At 40.8% G+C, this 19467-nt stretch overlaps 1 protein-coding gene across 2 annotated transcripts in view; it reads left to right on the forward strand.

Moving 5' to 3' along the window:
* The window catches only part of AFF2 (ALF transcription elongation factor 2), a 434150-nt gene that overhangs the window by 52204 nt on the left and 362479 nt on the right, over positions 1–19467 (forward strand). Inside the window, exon 1 of one of the 2 annotated variants that reach the window (XM_084535139.1) lies at positions 17691–17937. The exons of the other annotated variant lie outside the window; for it this stretch is intronic. The gene's annotated coding sequence lies outside the window, so the exon portion shown is untranslated. Of the gene's footprint in view, positions 1–17690; positions 17938–19467 lie in introns of those variants that run through there. 2 annotated transcript variants of the gene reach the window in all.

Genomic DNA, 19467 nt, shown 5'->3' on the forward strand with positions numbered 1-19467 from the left:
ACCACCTTGGGAGATTTCGAATGGTGTGATAAAACAACTGTGTGATAGAAATTAGAAATCATACAGTAAGTACTCAACTGTGGGTGTTTAAAACATCATAAAAGTGTTTACGTATGTATATGGCATCATTAGGAAATATCTGAGTCACTTTCTGATTTTCCTTTTTTTTTTTTTTTTAAAGTTCCTCATCCTCATTATATCCCTGAAACAAGCAAATGGAAGCGAGAGCAACCGATCCCATTCACAGTTAGGGAAATGCCAGTTGCAGCCCCATCTCACATTAGCAGAGGATGGCAATTGCATTTTACAAGCAATTAGAGGAACTTCTGGAGTTTCCACATGCACACTGCGATTTGGCAGCATGGCAGAATCGGAGAGATTTTAATGTTAGTGCTGAAAGATTGTAAAATCATGCCTTGCGATGTAGAAAATAGAAGTTCCTTCGAAAGCTGCATTAATGAGCTCATTTTACTAAACTTCATTAAACCAGCCATATAATCTGTGCAAACTTAGTCTGCTTCTCAATTACATGGAAATGGAGTGCGCTCTGACGAGTTAGGAGCCAGTGGCCATTACTGATTTTGTCATGCCAGGAAGGCTAAACTATTGCAGATGTCTCCTTTTAGGATTTTTCAAAGCTGTAGGTAAAGAAGAATTTGCCTGAGGAATGTGGCACTTGGCTTTAGGCTGATGAGAGACCTGGGGCATGCAGGGCTCTTGGTGCAGACTGGCAAATACAGCAGCACCATGTTTGGGTCTGCTGTTGCACTGGCTCATGGAGCACTGTTTTTAAGGTTAGAGATGCAAATAGGTGTTGCCAGTAACTACCAAAAACAATGGCCTAAGAGATCCCACTGCTGTGGGAACAGAACAGGAAACTCATTTTTTAAATTCCCTTCCCACAGGAGGTAACCTATTCCCGTAGATGTTGCCATTCATCTTCCTCCTGCCCTAAAATCTCTGCTCGTCCCTCAAGATGAGTTGGACAGGTTTAGGGTGGTGTCTGTGCTGTGCATCCCACTGCTGTGGTGAGGAGCAGGAGGTCATGGATGCTGTTCTCCGCTTTACAGCAGACTGTAGGGTACTGATGTTTTCCATACAGCATTTTGTTTCATTTCACATCCCTGAGAGATGCTGATTTATCAAATATGAAACATTATGGAGATAAATGCATTTTTAAGGAATTTCTGGACTCAAAACATTCCTGTCAAAATATGCTCTTTTCCCCATATCTAATGATCTTCTATTGGGACATTTGGGGGATTAATTTAAACTTAGTAATTTGAATGGAGTGAAGGAAAAGAAAGGGCTGAAAACAGAATGTGGAATTAGCTTGAACCGGTTTTGTGGCTTTCTGCTTTCAGTTAGCAAACAATTCTGAAAATTTAATTTTTCATCCCATTTCAGGGGTTTGTTTAAAACCTGTGACTTGGGAAACATTGGAAAGAAAGCACTAGAAAGCTGAAATGCCTTCTGATACATTGCAGCCCTGTCCCCATTGCTGAGGTAGACTATATTTGTGCCTTGCACCTTCTGATGGACTTTTGTTTAATTATTTGTTTATTCAAACTCTGTTGCAAGCCTATCACATATATTTTAATCACTCATCAAAGAGTCCAGTTGTCAGGAGCAGATGTAGTTGCTTGCCTGCTTTGCCTTTTACTGTATCAACCTGTCCTTCGAGTGTCCTGGTGTTTTAATTATGTACCCGTGGTGCCATATTCTGCCTTGTGGGACACAATGTGCTATAACAATTAAGACCAGAACATCAAGGCTGACTCAGCTTTTATTGGTGAGGGGAAAGTAATCTAAGTGGTAAAACAGCAGTTCTGGGATACCAAGGACCTTCTCCAGCCACTGTCAGTGAAAGTAGAGGGTATAAAAAAGAGATAGTGACCTGGCTGTATTCTCAATGTCCTCTAATGTGGCTAAAACCAAAGATTTACATCTGATACAAGTGCTTCAAAATATATACATTATATATATATACATACTTATAGTGCATAAATCAGCTGATGGTTAGAGATCCTAACCTGAGACACTGAAAAGGAAGACAGTTTTCAGAAAGTTTTGAGCATCTTTCCATTGAAAAAAAATATATTAGTACATTACTGAAACAACGTGTGCCCACACCATGGTTAGAACCATGGAAGAGGAGCAGATGATTTCCCATCTCAGTGTCTGCTGCTCCACTGATTTACCAGGACACCACCACCAGTACAAATGACAGGTTCACACTGGCCGTGACATAAGCCATTCAGACCAAAGCATAGAAGAAACTCCCTGTGAATACTTATTGTTTCTGTACTGCATATGGTCTCTCATTATAGCATAAAAAAGAAGGTGTAAATGTAGTCTGATCTGATGCAAATATCCGAAAGGGAGCTTGTGATGAGGTTATGGAAATGAAGTTTCTGTGCCTGTTTTGCCTGCATATAGCACGATTGGTTGAGGGTAGCTTTATTTCCAGAAGAAAGATCATATCTTATAGAAAAATTGTAAATGAAGGTGTGTTTAACACCTATCTGCAAATATCTGTGTATTCTACAAGCCCACAAGATGTATAACATTCTAATCTACTGGCGTGGCATTAATCGTGACATTAACATTAGGGCAGAGACTCCAAAATGACATTGGGAACACCGCAGTGCTACCAGGAAAAGAGAAACCACAAAATGTAGGAATAGAGCCACTTCCAAATCCTTTTGTAGCCAGGTTCCTGTGTAGGGACAAGGTTTAGGAAGACCAGCTGGGGAAGATGAGTGGAGCAGAAAGACTGGCGAAAAGGTTGTAAATGGATGTCTTCTCAGGTAAGATGGCAGAAGCGAGGCAATAGTAAGTCTTCCTTAAAGCCGTGTAAGGTCTGAGCTGGGCCTGGCACGGGCTGGGGGATAAAATGGAGAAGCTGCAACTGGTTTCTGCTGTTTCCCCAGGCCTCCAGGCTGAGCAGATCTTGTTCAGAAAAGGTTCTTCTGGTTGAAGGCAGTAATTAACTGGTAATTAAATGGTGTTGTTTCATATGGTAGATTTCTAAAGAGGGTATGTCCTGGATTAACATTAGCCTGTTTGTGAAGGTGAGCAAAATCCAGACCTAAGGCTTCCATGCATTTTTTTTTTCTGTTTGTTTTCTGTAACAGAAAGCCAATGCAAAAGGAAACTATAAATGGAAAGTGTCAGCTATTTGGCAGTGGTTCAGTCATGAAATACTTTTTAAAACAAATTATATTACAAGCATGAAACATCTTTTCTGAGCAGCTGTATTCAGGGCAAAACAATAGTTGTAAAGCTAATATTATTTGTGTAAGAGGCAAACAGCATGTATAGCTATGAGTTCAGTGTGAGCAAATTCTTTGGAAGATGTTACGTTAGATAGAGTGGTAAAGCAGTCATAATAAGATATTAAGAGCCATCAGAAAAAAATCCTTCTCCATCTATGTTGCCAGTGCCCTGCAATTATTATTATTATTATTATTTTTCCCAGCAATAGCAGGAGCACCTGCATAGGTTAGTCTACAGACCAAGACATGTTAAGATTCAGGATAGCAATTATTTTAAAACACAGTATGTAAATCTTCTCAAGGCAGTAAGATGTTCAAAGGCTGGCCTCAACCTGCCATTACAGCATTTGGGGCTGTTTGTAATTTTTACTTTCATATTGCTTAAAGTAAGTAAAATTTACATTAAGGATGCATATTATGTTTCTTTCTGCGTCCTTTCTGCATAAACTGTATCTAACTGAATCTTCCTTTTTTTTTTTTTTTTTTTTTTTTTTTTTTTTAATATTTTTGTCTGTGGTTCTTCTGTCACCATAAAATACTGACGGGATTTCCATCATTGCTGGATCTGGCTTTTTAAAAAACAAAACAAAACAAAACTTTGAAAGAATCTGTGTGCATCATGGAGGCAGGATATGATATGATCAGGAAATTTCAAGTACTGTCCTGGTGGGGTCTACATCAGTGTTTGAAAAGTTTTCTTCCAATCTGACTTAGATGAAATGTTTTCCCCGAGGGCAGAAGCCTTTTAATAACAGGTCAGTTCTAAGGATGAGTCATTGGGGTTGAGAAAAAGCTGACCGAAGAACAGCCAAATCATGTTGCTGATGCAAAAGTGTGTAGGGAGTGATGACAATTTGGGTTAAGAAATAAGGAACATATTTTTCTTCAGTCCATTTTTATTCCCAAAAAGCAACACTAAAAACAAAATAAAAGCTTTCTCAAGAAACATATTTTGCTTTTTCTATCCAAAACAAAGTAGCTATGTTGCTACTGAATAAAACCTCTCTTTTTTTTCCCTACATTCTCCCATGCAGTTTTAGTTTCCCAATCAATACAGCCCACATTCAGAAGAGGTATCGTTTCTTCAGGTGTTGGCCGTAGTTGCTTTGTTCCTTATCATCTGTGGAGCACAATCCTACTTCAAAGAGACAAAAACAGTCCTCTGCATGCCATGGGGTGCCGTCTGGCAGTTTCCTCTCTCTCGGCATGCAGAATTTATGAAGGCCTGCCTTTTTGTACTCTGATACGATAGGATACAGAATACGACCATGTTTTGTGAGTATTCTGCCCATGGCCATGGTCCTGTCCCACAGGGTGCCTGGTGATAACCCATGTCAGCTGCAATGAGGGAGAAATGGGTTTGAGAGCAGAAGAAGGCTTGAACTTGAACCCTCGTGACAAAAAAGCTCAACAACTCCAAAATCAAATTAAATACACCTCCTGTTTATATTCAATTTGTTGTTCACTTGGATTGCAGGGACAATTTGATTGATTCTCACTGAATCCTCCTTTTGACTCACCCATCTTTTTAACCCCCCCAAGTGCTTTTCCTCTGGGTCAGAAAAGCTTTAAGTTGGATGTCCTTCCAAGCATGCTTACGTAGCTCTGGTAGGAGCAGAGGACAGAGGACTCCACAAAACCTTCCCCAGACACCCAGAGGGGTGGGTGGAAGAGGGTAGGAGGAGGGAGGTCTGAGTTGTGCCCAGACTTCTCTGTCAGAGAAATGATGGCTTCCATGAAGATTTAGGGAGATGAATTAAACCCTCTGTATTCTGAACATTTTAAGACTACTTCTTGCTAGTATATTTTGCTTGAAGAGCGAATCTGTACAATTAATTCTGGTGCAGTATTTTTTGTTGCTCTATTTTCACGAGTGTAGCTTAAAAAATCTAGCCCTGTAATAAATAACAGCTCGGTAAGCCTTGAGCTCCCTGTCAGTGAATCTCTTTTAGTTCCATCTGATTCATTTCTGAGGTTCCAATTTCTCATTGTGGCTTATTATTACGTTTTACTGTTCTGAAAGATGATGTAGGTAATTGCACAGGTCCCTTAGCTAACTATAGATTTGTTTTAGTTTTCTAATAATAATGAAATTGCCATAGATGCCTTATAATATTTTTCTTTAGAAATAAACATTTAAGTAGAGGTTCACACAAAGTATTCCTGGGCTACCCTGTGGCAACAATTATAATTAAAATATAACTGTTTGATTATATAATTGAAATTGCTTCCATTTGATTAGTTTGGATCCTTTCCATAGCCATGCCCCTCTTTTTGAATAAATCAGCCTTTGTACTCTGTTCTGCAGGAACATTAATGTAGGTGCAGTCATGGGCTGAAGAATATGTATCTGTTTCAATCCACAGGTAAAGAAAGCACTTGAATGTAATACTAATAATTGAAAAATGCTGCTTTGTGTGTAATTAGAGGGCTGCACAATCCTGCTAGAAATATAGGGCTAGTGCTTGGGAAAAACATACAAACAAAACAACCCAGTGAAGGGCAGAGCTCAAGAATCTCCATTCCACCCGAGATAAGTCTAACCATGTGCTCACAGATTCATGCTCTTGTGCATGTTTATCACCAAAATAGGTCTAGCAATAAGCATGAGAGCTTGTCCATTACTCCATCCAAACAGCAGAAACTGTGAGCTGCCTGGTTTCATTCAGGGGCCTGAAATGGCTCTTTGGCATGTGTAACTCACCAAAATCCATCTCTGGAAGTAGCGCCCAAGGGTAGTTGGTATTCTCGTACTACAATCTGAGTGAGCTCAGAAGCTGTGAAAGGGCACAGCATGTAGAAAGTAACTGATTATTTAATTTACACAGTTTGCAATCAAGTTGGGTTTATCTGGTAGCAGAAACATAAAGCAGCTCTAAATATTGCTAGAAAGGCACTGAAGAAATAAAATAAATTTGACAGTATAATTACAGCTTCCTTTTATGATTCCATCAATGTTATTTAAATGCACATGAACCTGGGTTTTTACAAAAAGCTTTATGAAAATCCCAAATTGTATTGAAATTCACAAGAATGAGAGAAGAAAAATCAAATTGCTCATGTTTTGATTGGTTTATAGTGAATACAAATGGAGTCCTATTGTAGTGCACTGCATACAAAGCATGGCATTCAATTAAAGTGTTGGTTAGTGATTTCTTCATTTAGTGACAATCATGTAAACAACAAAGTTGGAACATAAGAAAAGGACCATGGAATAAATTTCAACTCAGGTTGAAAGCTAATGAATTGAAATGTCAAGTCAATCATTTAAAAAATTAGAATTCAATAGTTTAAAATCATTTAATCATTTTTATAATTATTTTGTGACATGGAAGGAGCAAGGGGTCAAAATGCAAAACCGTGAGTATATTTTGGCTAATGTGAATATTGGAATGAACAGTTTAGTTGCATTTCACCTGGAGTATATTAGCAACTTTCACAATGATTATTTTTCTTGCTTTCAAGGAAATTAAATAATCAACCACCCAAGACAGTTCTAAAATAAGCAATTGACCTGTCATGGGATAAAAAAAATGATTATTCTATAGCCCTCATTTCACCTAACTAAATACACATCAGAGCAGACTGTCAGAGGTGTCAAAAGGTTAGCTCAGCCATCTCCAGCCCCAGCCCACAAGTATACTTTGTTCTCTCTGAACTTTAAAAAAAAGAAGCATGGCTGATTAAGCATCAACCTTTAATCACCTTCAGCCAGAGGATGCTATGTAGCACAGCTGCCTCTGTTGAGGAAGAATGAGTCAGGAGCACCAAATTCCTTTGCTTTTGAAACATAAGTATTAACAGTTTATAGCCATGCTATGGGGTATGAATATACCAAGCTTACAAGAGTCACACAGTTGCTTATTTACTGGTTACTGTCTTCCAAGTACGACAGGTGACTAATGGAGGAATGAAAGGCTTGGCTAATCTGCAGCGTGAGAGTATGGGAGAAGCACCATGGCAGCAGGCTGGGCGACTGCTACATGATGATGGTTTCCTGATGTTATGCTCAGAAAGGGCTGGAGCTCTATTTTTAGAGGACATTGATACTACTGCAGACCTTCTAGAAGCTTATTTGTGCTTTGTCAAAAGCATGGGGAGAATTTATTTTTGGCAGGTGCCTGTACAGAAGGGAGGGTCTGCCACATGGGATTTGCTTGCTCTGTGCTCTGCATGCAGGACTTCCAAGGAATCCAGTGGGAGCTCTGTGAGGGTCTGATTGCCCAGATGAGCTTTTTCCCCATTAGGTCTCTCTGTGTCCTCCAGTATTTAGAGAATAAACACCAGAGAGTCAGGAACATCAAACTGTGCTTTGATTTTGTTTTGTTTTCTTATTTTTTTTTTTTTAGGGAAAAGAAAATGAGATTGTTTTCTACGTAATGTGATTTCTGACTACAGTATTTAGTGCTGGTGGTGATACTGGGTTTCTGTTAATAGTGGACAACAGGGAAATAGCTTGCTTCCTGGGTACTGTATGATATAATTAAGAATATAACCACACAAAATAATTGTCCTTGAGGACAATCGGTAAAACCAGACTGGTAGCATCAGTACCCAAGCACAGGAAAGCAGAAATGACCCCTGAGACACGAAAGATGAATTATTTGAAAAAGTCTATCAGATGCTACTCCGTGTGCCATCCCTCACACCAAAAAAGTCTCCAGTGCCCCAGAAGAAAATTAAATTTTATGGTACAAACCCACACTGACCAGGAGCCCCAGAATTGCTTATACTCATCTTAATGTGGTCAGCTTTTGGTAACTTGTGTGTCTTCTGCAAGTGCCTGTGACGTGTGGCAGCTTACAGAGTGCACCCAGGAATGACGGAAATTGCAGATGGAATGGATTTGTTAACCTTGGGCACATAGGATTGCTCTCCACTTCGTATTTTAATGCAATGTGCACTTGGTCCATTCCAGATGATCCGATATAGATGTTACTGTCACTTTCCCTCCTAGTCAGAAGAGCTCGTCGCTGACAATGGTGATAGATGATGCTGCTGCCAATAGGAGAAATGCCTGTTGAAAATCTGAGCCAGAGCTCTATAGGTTCTTTTGAAGGAGAAACGACTTAATTATAAGGCTGGAAAATTACCATGGAATAATTAATATGCTTGGTATTTACACTTAGGAAAGTGATTGCAGTGCATAAAGTACAGTATTAAATTGGAATTAGCTACACTTATTTCAGTTACTAATACAGCCGCCCTCCACACCACTTCTTGTGGGACCTCTCCAACATCTGTTTGAAAAAATGAAACCAAATCAGCCCACAGTTTCTGCATGATCTAATTGTAAATCTCCAGTAACTTCTTGGGCTCTATCCAAAACAACATGAGTTCCAATTTTTCCAGTTTTTCCTTATGCTGGGAAGTCAACCACCCATGTTATTACTGGGAAACATGACCCTGTGTTATGTTCCCTCACTGAGGTCTTTGAGTCAATAATCCCAGCACTGCCTCAGCTTTTTTAGACGTCCTGTTTTCTTCTTTCAACACACTTTACTCTCGACACAGTGCCAAATGTTACAACAAGCTTTTAGAGGTGCCAGAGTTACTATAATTAATGCTAAGAGAGTTGTAGAAAGGATGTAAGAGCTCATACCTCAGAGTTTCAAACACTTTCTCACTCCTAGAAATCAAGATGAACCCATCAAGGAGAGTAGATTATTCCCTTTGTGCCAAAACTAAGATTTCAGATGCATTCGTTCAAGGCATCTGGTTCTGGCTGCTATCAGAGACAGGAAACTGGACTAGGTGGCCTCTAGCTCTCATCTAGTCTGGCAGATGCTGGGAAAATAAAAGAAAAAAGAGGGTAGGATTTCTATGTAGTTTTTTTTTGTTGTTGTTGTTTTGTTATACACACTAGCACAGAGGTGGCCATGGCAGCTGCTTCCACTGAAAGCAAATAGGTTAGAGCAAGGGTGTACCATACCCTCCAGATTTCCAAAATGCACCTTTCAGTTTCATTTCAAAGTGTTCAGACCAGTACTTCTGAAGTCCCATTTCAGCCACAAGCTTTGCATGTTTAAAAGGTTTCACTAACAAGACAGCAACCAGAAGTAACTCCGTGAGAAAGCAAACCCCAACTGGATTTTGCACCAGCCAAGATCCCGTACAGCTTCCTTGTGATGTTTTTCTTCTGGAACCACTGGTGTCTGCTCACGCAGGAGGCAGAGTGATATTCATTCACATTTTGTGTTTGTATTTATGCTGTATGTCTGTCCCTCCAAGCACAGAGTCCCAGCACAGGTCTTTGTGAGAATGCTGCTCTTTGCATGGGTTTGATGATGGAGAGCACCGGTGGTGTCGTGCTGGCCTGGCCACTCTCTGCTCTGGTCCCAGGTGGCACCCAGTGCACTCCCTCTGTCCTGGGCCAGGCAGGGGTTGATCTCTTTGGAAGACTTTCACTTTATTAGAGGGTGAGTTCCAACAGTTTTTCAGCATTGGGAATGAGCTTGTGACCCTCTGACAAAATTTTGGCTGCAAAATGAAATTTCCTCTCCATACAGGAAACCACTGGAGAGAATATCTCTATAATACTTCCATTCAAATAAATCCAGGTATTCCAGTAATTGTATGGTCTCCAGTAAAAATATCAAATAAACCTGTCATAGACTTTTCTCCCAGATGCTTAGATACTGTCTCTTTTCACTGCTTACCCATGTAGCAGAGCCTGAAAGGCTAACGGACATCCAAGGTTACGCTCCTGTGGTTCAGGCTCCGTGGCTTGTCCTGGAAGGAGACAATGGTTTCACTATGCTTTGGGGTCTGCGGTTTGGGAACGCTCCTGCTTGCCCAGTAAATGAGGTCAGAGCAGCTCTGCCTGCTAATATCTCGGGTAACATGGCTGCTCGGAGAGAGCAGTTGGGACGTGATGCAATCAAAGCTTGTAACTAGATAATTTATTAACTTGCTTGGGAAGGCAAAAATCTGACGGCATAGAAAAGGTGCACTCAGTAAGGAACATATAGCAGCCACAACGATGTAACTGTCTAATAAAATGTTTGTGCTGTTGGAAAGGTTCACTGCAAAGGAAGATAAAAGACAAAGATCAATAAAATGTAAAAACCTTTACTTGGAAGCCTTCTGTCTTAAGAGGAGACAGGTCTGCTTAGCCAGTGCACGGGGGGCGCGTGTTCTCATGGCTACCTTTGTACTGAGGCTCAGATCTGATGGCTTCTGCTCCCCTCAGGTCTGCAGGAGCTTGTCTTCACCCATGCCAAGGCCTTCCAGTGTCACCCTTTGGTAGAGCTGCCTTTTGATACAAAAACATTTAAATGCCTGTTGGTCATTTACTTCGATTTGCTTCTACGGCAGACCTCTCTGCTCATCCACCAACTGCAGAAGGGCGTTTTCAGCCTTTTATATGCAGCTCACAGCCTCAGCACGGCACCACAGACTCAAGCCCCCCAAACATTTTAAACAAACCAGAGATGAAACACTAACACAAGTAGTAAATCTAAAAGACAGCTCCGTGATAGCATGTGCTGCTTTAGCTGTGACATACAGTAGCTTAAAAAATTAGAATTAGTTACGAATAGTAGATTTCTCACACTGCCAGACTGTATCATTTATCTTACATAATTTACTACATCATTTTCTCTTATAAACCGCTTGGAAGTGGAAGCCCAAGACTCAGTTAAAAAAAAAAAAAAAAAAAAAAAAAAAAAAAAAAAGGCAAAACAAAACCCAGAAATGGATTGAATATTTAACTGTTCTCAGGGGACCAAAGTCATTCCTGGTAGAAGCGAATGAGTCTGACCCACTCTGGGCAATTCCCATCAGCTTCAATAGACTTTCCTCAGGGCTGGGCTCCACCCAATCTGTTTTTTAGCTCTTCTCTGGAGGAGACTCTATTAAAATTAGAGTACCTTGACCTCCACTGGCAAGAGACAAAAGCCCAATGTATTTTTCTTACTAATTGGCACGTCCATAATGACTCTCATTTCAATGCATGTGCTTTGGAAATATGAATTGACAAGTAGCAAAGTTCATTGATTAAAGCTTGTGTACAGGCACCTTTCCTCTCGGTATGGTTTTTGCACATAATCACTCAGTGGGAGCCAGCACCTACTTATCAGAAATCCAGAAATGTATGGCTGAATATCTACATGCAGGAAACATTTATCCAACCACATACTTGAGTATTAATTTTACATACAGGAAGAGGGATTTCCCTTTTGATGATGATAGTTCCTGTAACAAAGAGATTGAACGGTCTGTAAGTTTATACTATTTATTAATACCAAATGGGCAGGAAAAATTGAGTGACCTTCTGGGTTAATAAGAATTTTGAGCAATGGTTTCATTGAGATATAATTCAGTGTTCAGGAGGCATAAGTCTTATATCTTAATTAATAATATATAGATATTTTAAAATAACATTTTAGGAGTTTTAAATCTATTATCACAATAAGACACTTAAGTGTGCGAGCTAGTGTGAATTAATTCACACCTAGTTGTATGGATAGCTCTTAGCCCTTTGGCCCCATACTTGACAATATGCTAGGCTTGAATTAATGCGCAGTAATTCACAACTTGTCATGTCTTACTGCTGAAGCATATCCCTGAAGTGGCTTCACCAATATATAGGCTGGCTTCACACTTTCTCAGAGAGGAATGGCTTCAGCTCTTCCCAGTCACAGCTGCTCTCCAACGCCGTGACCTCTGAGAAAGGCATCGCACTTCCCACCACCATCAGCTGGTGTCCCCGTTCAGGGATATGTTATCGCTGCTACCTCTGCAGCCTTGGTGCCTGATGACTAACACACAGCTCAGGAGCATATCATCCTGTAATAGTACAAAGTATAGTCAGCTTTGTTGCTTCCACACATGGATATGCTGTTTGGAAAACCACAGGCCTATTGAGAGACACCTTACTACAACTGGAGTGACTGGGAGTAGAACACTCTATTGCATCAGCACAGTACTTGGAAACATGAAGGCTCACATACACTGGAGAATAAGATTTCTCCTCCATTCTTGCTTAACAGAAATAATACAGAATAAACCATCCAAGACAGACAGTGATTCATCCACTGCAGGAATTGCTCAAGAGAATTTTGTTTCAGTGCGTGGGAAAATACTACCCCAGTTAATATTGCTTCAGACTGCATCATCTTGATTTATCCTCATTCTAGAAGTGCAAGCATTATTTGTTGCATCCACCTGGATGGCGGCCTCACATAACCTACTTGGGTTTTTTGCTTATTCATTTGTTTGGTCAGTTGGCTGTTGTTTTTCAGATGCATTTGATCCCATTTGGCATTCCCCATTGGGAGTTTGATGTGGGAATTCCAGAGCTGCTCTGACACCCCAAGAACAGAAAGAGCCCCAGTTTCGTAGAGAGCCCTCAGAAAAAAAAAAAAAAAAAAAAAAAAAAAAAAAAAGAAAAAAAAAGTAGCTGAGGAGATGAGAAAGTTTGAGGCTGTCAGGAGGAAAAAAAAAAAAAAAAAAAAAAAAGAAAGAAAGAAAAATAGAAAAAAAAATGTTAGAGAGGAGCTTGATAGGTGTGGTGATAAATCTGAATAAATAAAGGAGAGTTGCTGCAAGACATGGAGGTAGCAGTTTTGCTGAGCTATGTTGGACGAAAGCCCTGGTTGTGTGCCAAAGCAACAGAGCAGCTGTGAAACTCTGGGTGTGGGTACTCAGCAGTAATCTGCTTTAACCCTGTACATAATCATATAATGCAGTGTCCAGCCCATGCTCAGTAGGTGGTAAAACACATTAAGTAGGTGCCACACAGGCATAAAATATGCATAACCTGTTTCTTTCTTTCTGCAGTAATCCATACAAAGACAGAACTGATTCTTCTACCCATATCAGGAATGATGAAAATGTGAGTCACGTTTTGGCATGGGCAGCCACCTCTCACCACACCAGGGCACAGGGCTGTATTCCCTCCTGTTGTCACCTCACAGCTCTTCTCAGTGTTTCCTTTGCAAAATCACCAGAGCAACCTTCAGTGACAGAACGAAGACAGATAGAAAGTTGTAAAATACAACAGTTTATTGAGCTGCAAATTCTGCAGAAATGCGTTTCGTTGGAAAAATCTAGATCATCTCAGTGAAATTATTCAAATATAAGGGCATTCCCAGGGCTGCCAGCTCTATTTGATTTTTTTTTATTTTTTTTCCAGTTTTTAAGATCTGTTTTTAAATTTGAGTCCACAATTTATTTTATCAGCACGTTAATATAGATGACCTTTTTAAGGTCTCAGTATATTCACCTGCCACAGATTTTACCTCTTTAGAAAACAAAGATGTATTTTGATGACAAAATTAACTTTGTGTTTAGGAAGATGAAATCAGGCATTTGGGTTTGAAAATATTGTCAACTTTGCTTTTGTTTCAAGGCGCAGCTCTACTAATACAGCATGAATATACAAAAGCTGATAAGTAACTGTGTACATCATGCCTGCATATATACAGGAGTTCAATATTGCTATTTACTGCATAAAGTAATGGAGTCAGTCTGATCTGAGAGAGGTTCTGCATGTAATTTGAGGGAATCTATGTTTAATTTAATAGGTCATGTATCTGTCTCAAGTGGGGATTACAGTATCTGGTTTAAAGTGATCTACAGTATCAGGCTTATTATGTAGCTTTTATTTTTAGCAAGGAATGGGTTTAACAGTTGACACTCCTACTTGAGTATGAAATACATCAAATTATTGCCCAGGCCAGCCTGCTGGCTGCACAAGACATGCTAGTTTACAAACAACCTTGGGACTTTCACTCGTTGGGTAGTTCGGGGCAGTGCGAAGTGGCAGGCTGGAGGCATTAAGTCGTCAGGATCCTGCGGCAAACTGGGCTGATCTATGGAGCAGTATTGTTGGTGAGGCTGTAAAGCTGATTGGAGGACGGGTTGATCACCGCACTGGGAAAAGTTATGGAGCAAAGCAGGGCAGGGGGAATCCAGCGTGAACAATAGTTCATGCTCAAGCGCTCTGAAAAAGTGTATTACGTGCTCTGCTTTGCACTTGATGAGCACTAATATGGCCAGGTAGCAGGACCAGCAGAGCTGGTCTGCAGTGAAGGAGGAAAAACAAACAAGCAATAACGAAATAACACGAGTATAAGATTTCTGAGGGCTGAATGGGAATCTATAAAGGGTTACAATGCATGCTGAGACAGTACGAAGGTTGTTGTGTGACACAATTGTTGCCGGTTGCAATGTTTAAATGATTTGGATACAGCTAGTGATGAAAAGATTATCGTATTTCCTGTGATGACTGGCTGCTCCCTTGATCCTTCCGTGTCTGTACCTGCCTGTTCTTCACTTCATCCATCACTGCAGCTGGTTTCCAACTAGAAACCAGTAGCAGGAAGCTGAGTGCTGGTACAGTTTCTAGCTTAATGAGATGACTCTCGTTTTGCTTGTGTAATAAGAGTGGCAAAACAGAGGTAAGTCATAAAGAGCTTATCTGTATTCTAATTAACTCAACTTTTGCTTCTGGCCTGGTCTGTAGGTATTCTTGGCACAGGAATGAATCCTCTCAGGTGCAGAGAAAGAGGAGTGTAATATCTAGTCATCATAATTGTACCAGTGAAAGCTGCTATATAAACAGAATTATTCTGCTAAAATTGCACTTCTCCTAGGAAGCTTATTTTACTTCTATGAGTGGCTTCACTGGAGTGATACTAAACTTCCCTTGTATGGCCTGGCTACACAAAGACTGCTGTGACAGAACTGAACGCTACTAACATGCCTATATGAGCAAAAGTCTTCGACAGCAGATATAGCTCTGGTCAGTGAGATAAAGCTTAGGATTTTTTTCCCCTTTATTTTACCTCATTTATGTCTAGCAGTAAAATCAATATCTCATGACCAGAAGTACAGCTATAAAAATTCCAATAAATCCATCTCGAAGTGCAAGTTTGCTCCTGAAAATGATGCTGTAACAGAGTCATCACATGGAGACATGTCCACTGCTGAACAAATCTTCCTCATTTGCAATTAAAAACTAGCTTTTCTAATTGCCAGCTATAGTAAGCCTCTATTTGAGCTCTGGCAGTCCAGCCCACTTACATATTTACTCAGGTAGAGTTTCTCACTGCCATTGACTCTTTGAGATACTACAGACAAGGAGGCCAGGCTATTTCCATGGGGCGGCTGTTTTGACAAGCTCAGTAAGGAAAATAACTGCAATCTTCTACTCTTTGTCTTCCTCCTCTTCTCTCCTAAAGATTATAGCCCTGATCTTAGGTCTAGTTCCCCAGCCACTGAACAGCAAGTTGGTTATTTCTGCAGGTAAGGTGGCATGTTAGTGGCAGAAGGACACTGCCAAGCAGATGATGTCCAGGAAAGTTTAATTGGCTCCCCACAGGTCCTATACATCTGATATCACTTTTGTAATAAATCTAAAGCGTCATTGGTTAAATAACCCAAGACCTTTCTTGTAATCACACAGGATTACATTAGAACATTAAATCAGACATAATTGGACTGTCCCATTTAGACATAATTTTAAGGTAAAAATTAAAAGAAATGTATCAGATAGTAGTGTATTATATGTAATGAGAAATTTATTGCAGTTCCAAAAATATCTTCACTGAAAGTATAAAAAAATTTATGGGCTAACATTTTTCTGAATATAAAATGGACTAACTAGAGGTTTCAATCTGCAGCCACTGAGGTAAGCACTCTTTCTGACACAAAGGGTTTGCTTTTACTAACAGTAATTAGATCTTAAGTCACGTGTAGAGGAAAATATTCAAAGGCTCTGTACTTTGCTGGTCTTATCACTTTAAATTACACTTCCTACTTGTTCTTGAAATAGCATCAACATAACTTCATTGGCTCGGATATTCCGACATACAATCACCCTCACAGCTGATTTCTCAAATGAAGGGCTTAGAATTAAACTGGAGCCTGTTGAACCGAGATGTATAAAAATATTCATTTCCTTTCTGTAAAGTTTATTATTATTTATAGTCAAATATATTCACTATCAGAATGCTTCACTGCAAAAGAGGCTGGGAAAAGACAGAGCTACTATCAGCATCGCCGCTTCCCTGTAAATTTATGTGCTGCAGGTATGTTCAGAGAAATTTTTACTGAGATTTCCCAACCCAGAAAGTGAGGAAAATGATGAGGCACTAGGAAACTACCAGGGCTGCACACACATCCTGCCCACAGGGCAACCCCAGTGGCCCATGAGTGTGTGTGCACAGGATGTGGGGAGCAAAGAAACACATGCAGGATGTACATAGCCGTTTCACACCAGTGATATTTCCTCACAAGGCTATTACAGAGCACCAGAATTCTTCTCCACTACACAGCTCGATACCAGAGCAGGGTGGGCAGTGAGCTCCTGAGGTGGTTCATGCTCCTTTGCAGCATGTTTCTGCACCCTGCTGGGGTTATGCCTTTTTACAACTGTAAAACTAATATACGTGCAGGAGGTTTTTCTTAAGGTTTGATGAAAATTAAACATGATATTGGCATTTTTGTACAGCAGCCAGTGTCTGCCTTCAAACAATTTTGTGCTAATACCTCTTTTAGAGAAAATTGTGCTTCTGAAAGAGTTCAGAGACTTTCGTCTTTATTTCTCATGCTATCTCTTTTTGGTGTTCTTTGTGTGTGTTTTAAATGAGATGGTTTGGAACTTATGGATGGTGTGCTTCCATCTGTGTTTTATAGTCTTAAAGTTTCTAAATGCATATGCTTCATATTTATATCATAGAGAACTCTAATAACGTTGTGTTATTATCATTTATTTCAGTTTGACATAAATCAGGAGCCAAACGAAAGGGAGGACAGATTTTTCTGTGTTTAACTAGGTTGCTTCATGTTGCTTGACATTCTCCATGACTTTATTTAAAAGCTTTCCTCCAGCTTCATTAAACTGCCTTTGACAGGCAGCGGCTTAATATACACGTGCGCGCGCGCGCACACACATGTATATATGTATTCATTTGAATTTGGGCTCTTTCCCTCTGGTCTCTGGTAATTATGATTTGTGTCTGGAGGGATGAACTGTCTAAAAAATAATAAATAAGAGGCCATGAGAATTGAAAACCAGCGTTCAGGTTCATCTAGAAAGAAATTAAGCAAATCAAGTTCAGGTTTATAAAGGGAAGCAAATTACCCTGGGGTCTCCACACACTGGATCAGAACTGACTTGACATATTTAATTATATTGCAGTTCCTGCCCTTCCAAAGAAAATTGCCATACTTTTACTACAACCACCCAGGGAGGTGGTGAGGAGGTTATCAAGAAGCCTAGAACTGCTATGGCAGCTCCTTAAAGGCACTGAGCCAGAGAGGGCCCCTAGTACTAGCAACGCCTCCTTCTACCAACAAATTAATGCCCAGCTGGCCACTAACCATCCCAGTCGGCTGACTGAATGCCTCAATCCTTTGCAGGTGTGGGTGGGAGGGAAGTGCCTCCTGAAGAGATAAAGGAAAGAGAAATTGCTGAGAGTTGGTGGTGTGCAAAGCTGTTGATTGTACAAAATGTGCTTTCAAAGTAAGGGTGGGCTGGCACAGAGGCCACCTCTGCTTGCTCGGGGTTGTGGTGGCTGCTGGCTTCGCAGTTTGTGGATGCAGCTGTCGGTATGCTGGGAATGCTGCGTACCAGGAGGTATGCAAAAGAGATGAGTCAATGCCTCTCCGATCATGATCCTACAAGCAGCTTGGGGATTTGGTCTTGATGGTGAGCTGATTATTATTTTATCTCTTACCAAACTGCATAATTCACAGCAGTCTAATGTTTGTGTGTTTTCTTTATAAGTCATTCCTGCTATCTCATTAGTAGCTGTGTTAAAAGAGAAAAATGCCTTTCCTCCTCCCCAAAAAACTATTTATTGTCTTTCATTCAGACTGCTCCCAGTCTCTTCACATCACCACAGAGCCCCAAGCCCACTTGAAGGACTGTATTTTTGTAATACTAAACAATCCATTTCATCTGGATGCAGAAAACCATCTCTGATTTCAGTTTCCCCTGAAGTGTTTTAACTAGGCCCCTGGTTGGAAACAGGCTTTGAGAGGGGCCTGGAGTGGTTTCTGCGCACAGGTGGGGAAGCCAGGCCTGGAGGTGTTGACCTGTGTGCATGAGGCCAACCTGCAGCCACAGGCTGCAGTGACCCACTGGTTGCGGCCCGTGCCTCACTGCTGAGGGGCTCGGGAGCCCTGCAGGCTCTCCCTGACTGACTGCTGAGGTTTTGGCCTTGCTTTGGTGAGAACTTGGCTGAAGTACATAGGTAATTGAATACTTTATCCATAAAGTAGGTTTTTGCACGCTTGCCTGGAGTGAAATCCAGACTCCAGTTGTTGTGGGTTTGATTCCTACACAGCTTTTTCTTGTGTGTTTTCAAATCGTGTCCTAGTGTGTTAGCTGACACAAGGAGAATGTGGCCTCTGAGGTAAAGGCTGGCCTGTTGTGCCTCAGGGAGAGGAAGGAGTCGGGCAAGGCGTGAACCTGCATGTTCTCAGGCTGCCCAGGCCGCATTGCTGTGGTTCTCTTTCCTCCAGTCAATGCTTCTTGTAGTCTGATGGTACCTTCTGTATGCTGCAAATGTCTATGTTGATAAATAGCACCTGGTAGATATTTTTACAGTATTTATCAGCAGCCAAGGCCGTGTAATGCTCGGTCGGAATGTCCCTGCCCCGACAGGATGCTTTGGTATGAGACAGACTGCTACTTGCTGGGGTAGCTCTGTTGCCAAAGCAATAGCAGTTCATAATTTTACCTCCAAAAATGCTGTCCCAAAAGCTCATGACTACAGTAGTGTTCAATATAGAATCAACAACAACAACAAAACCTCAGCTGGCTCAGGAACATCCTCAAAAACTGTTTCGATCACTGAATAGAAGCTGCCTGGAGCTCAAGGCTTAGAAAGCCCTAGGGTTGCCTTTGGGCCCAGTCGGAGGCTGGCCCAAGCATGCACAGTGAGGCTGTGCAGGTAAAAACACACCCAGGAAACCGTGGGCAGGATAACCAGGTTAGCTAGATGCATGTGAGAAGATGAACGAGGAGATTAGCAGGGATGTTCCTTTTAGGCCACAAGCAGCTGGTGCAGCTGAACCAGGATTGTTGGCCTACAGAGCAGATCTTCATCACTATTATTATTAACAATACATTATGCTCATAGTACAGGTGCCTTTGGAAGTATGAACAGATGCCCTTACAAAGACACCTAGAAACATATGAGTTGATGTTGCCTCCACAACCTGTGTGAAGTTT

This window comes from Aythya ferina (assembly GCF_964211825.1).
Source record: "Aythya ferina genome assembly, chromosome: 13".
Lineage (NCBI taxonomy): Eukaryota > Metazoa > Chordata > Aves > Anseriformes > Anatidae > Aythya > Aythya ferina.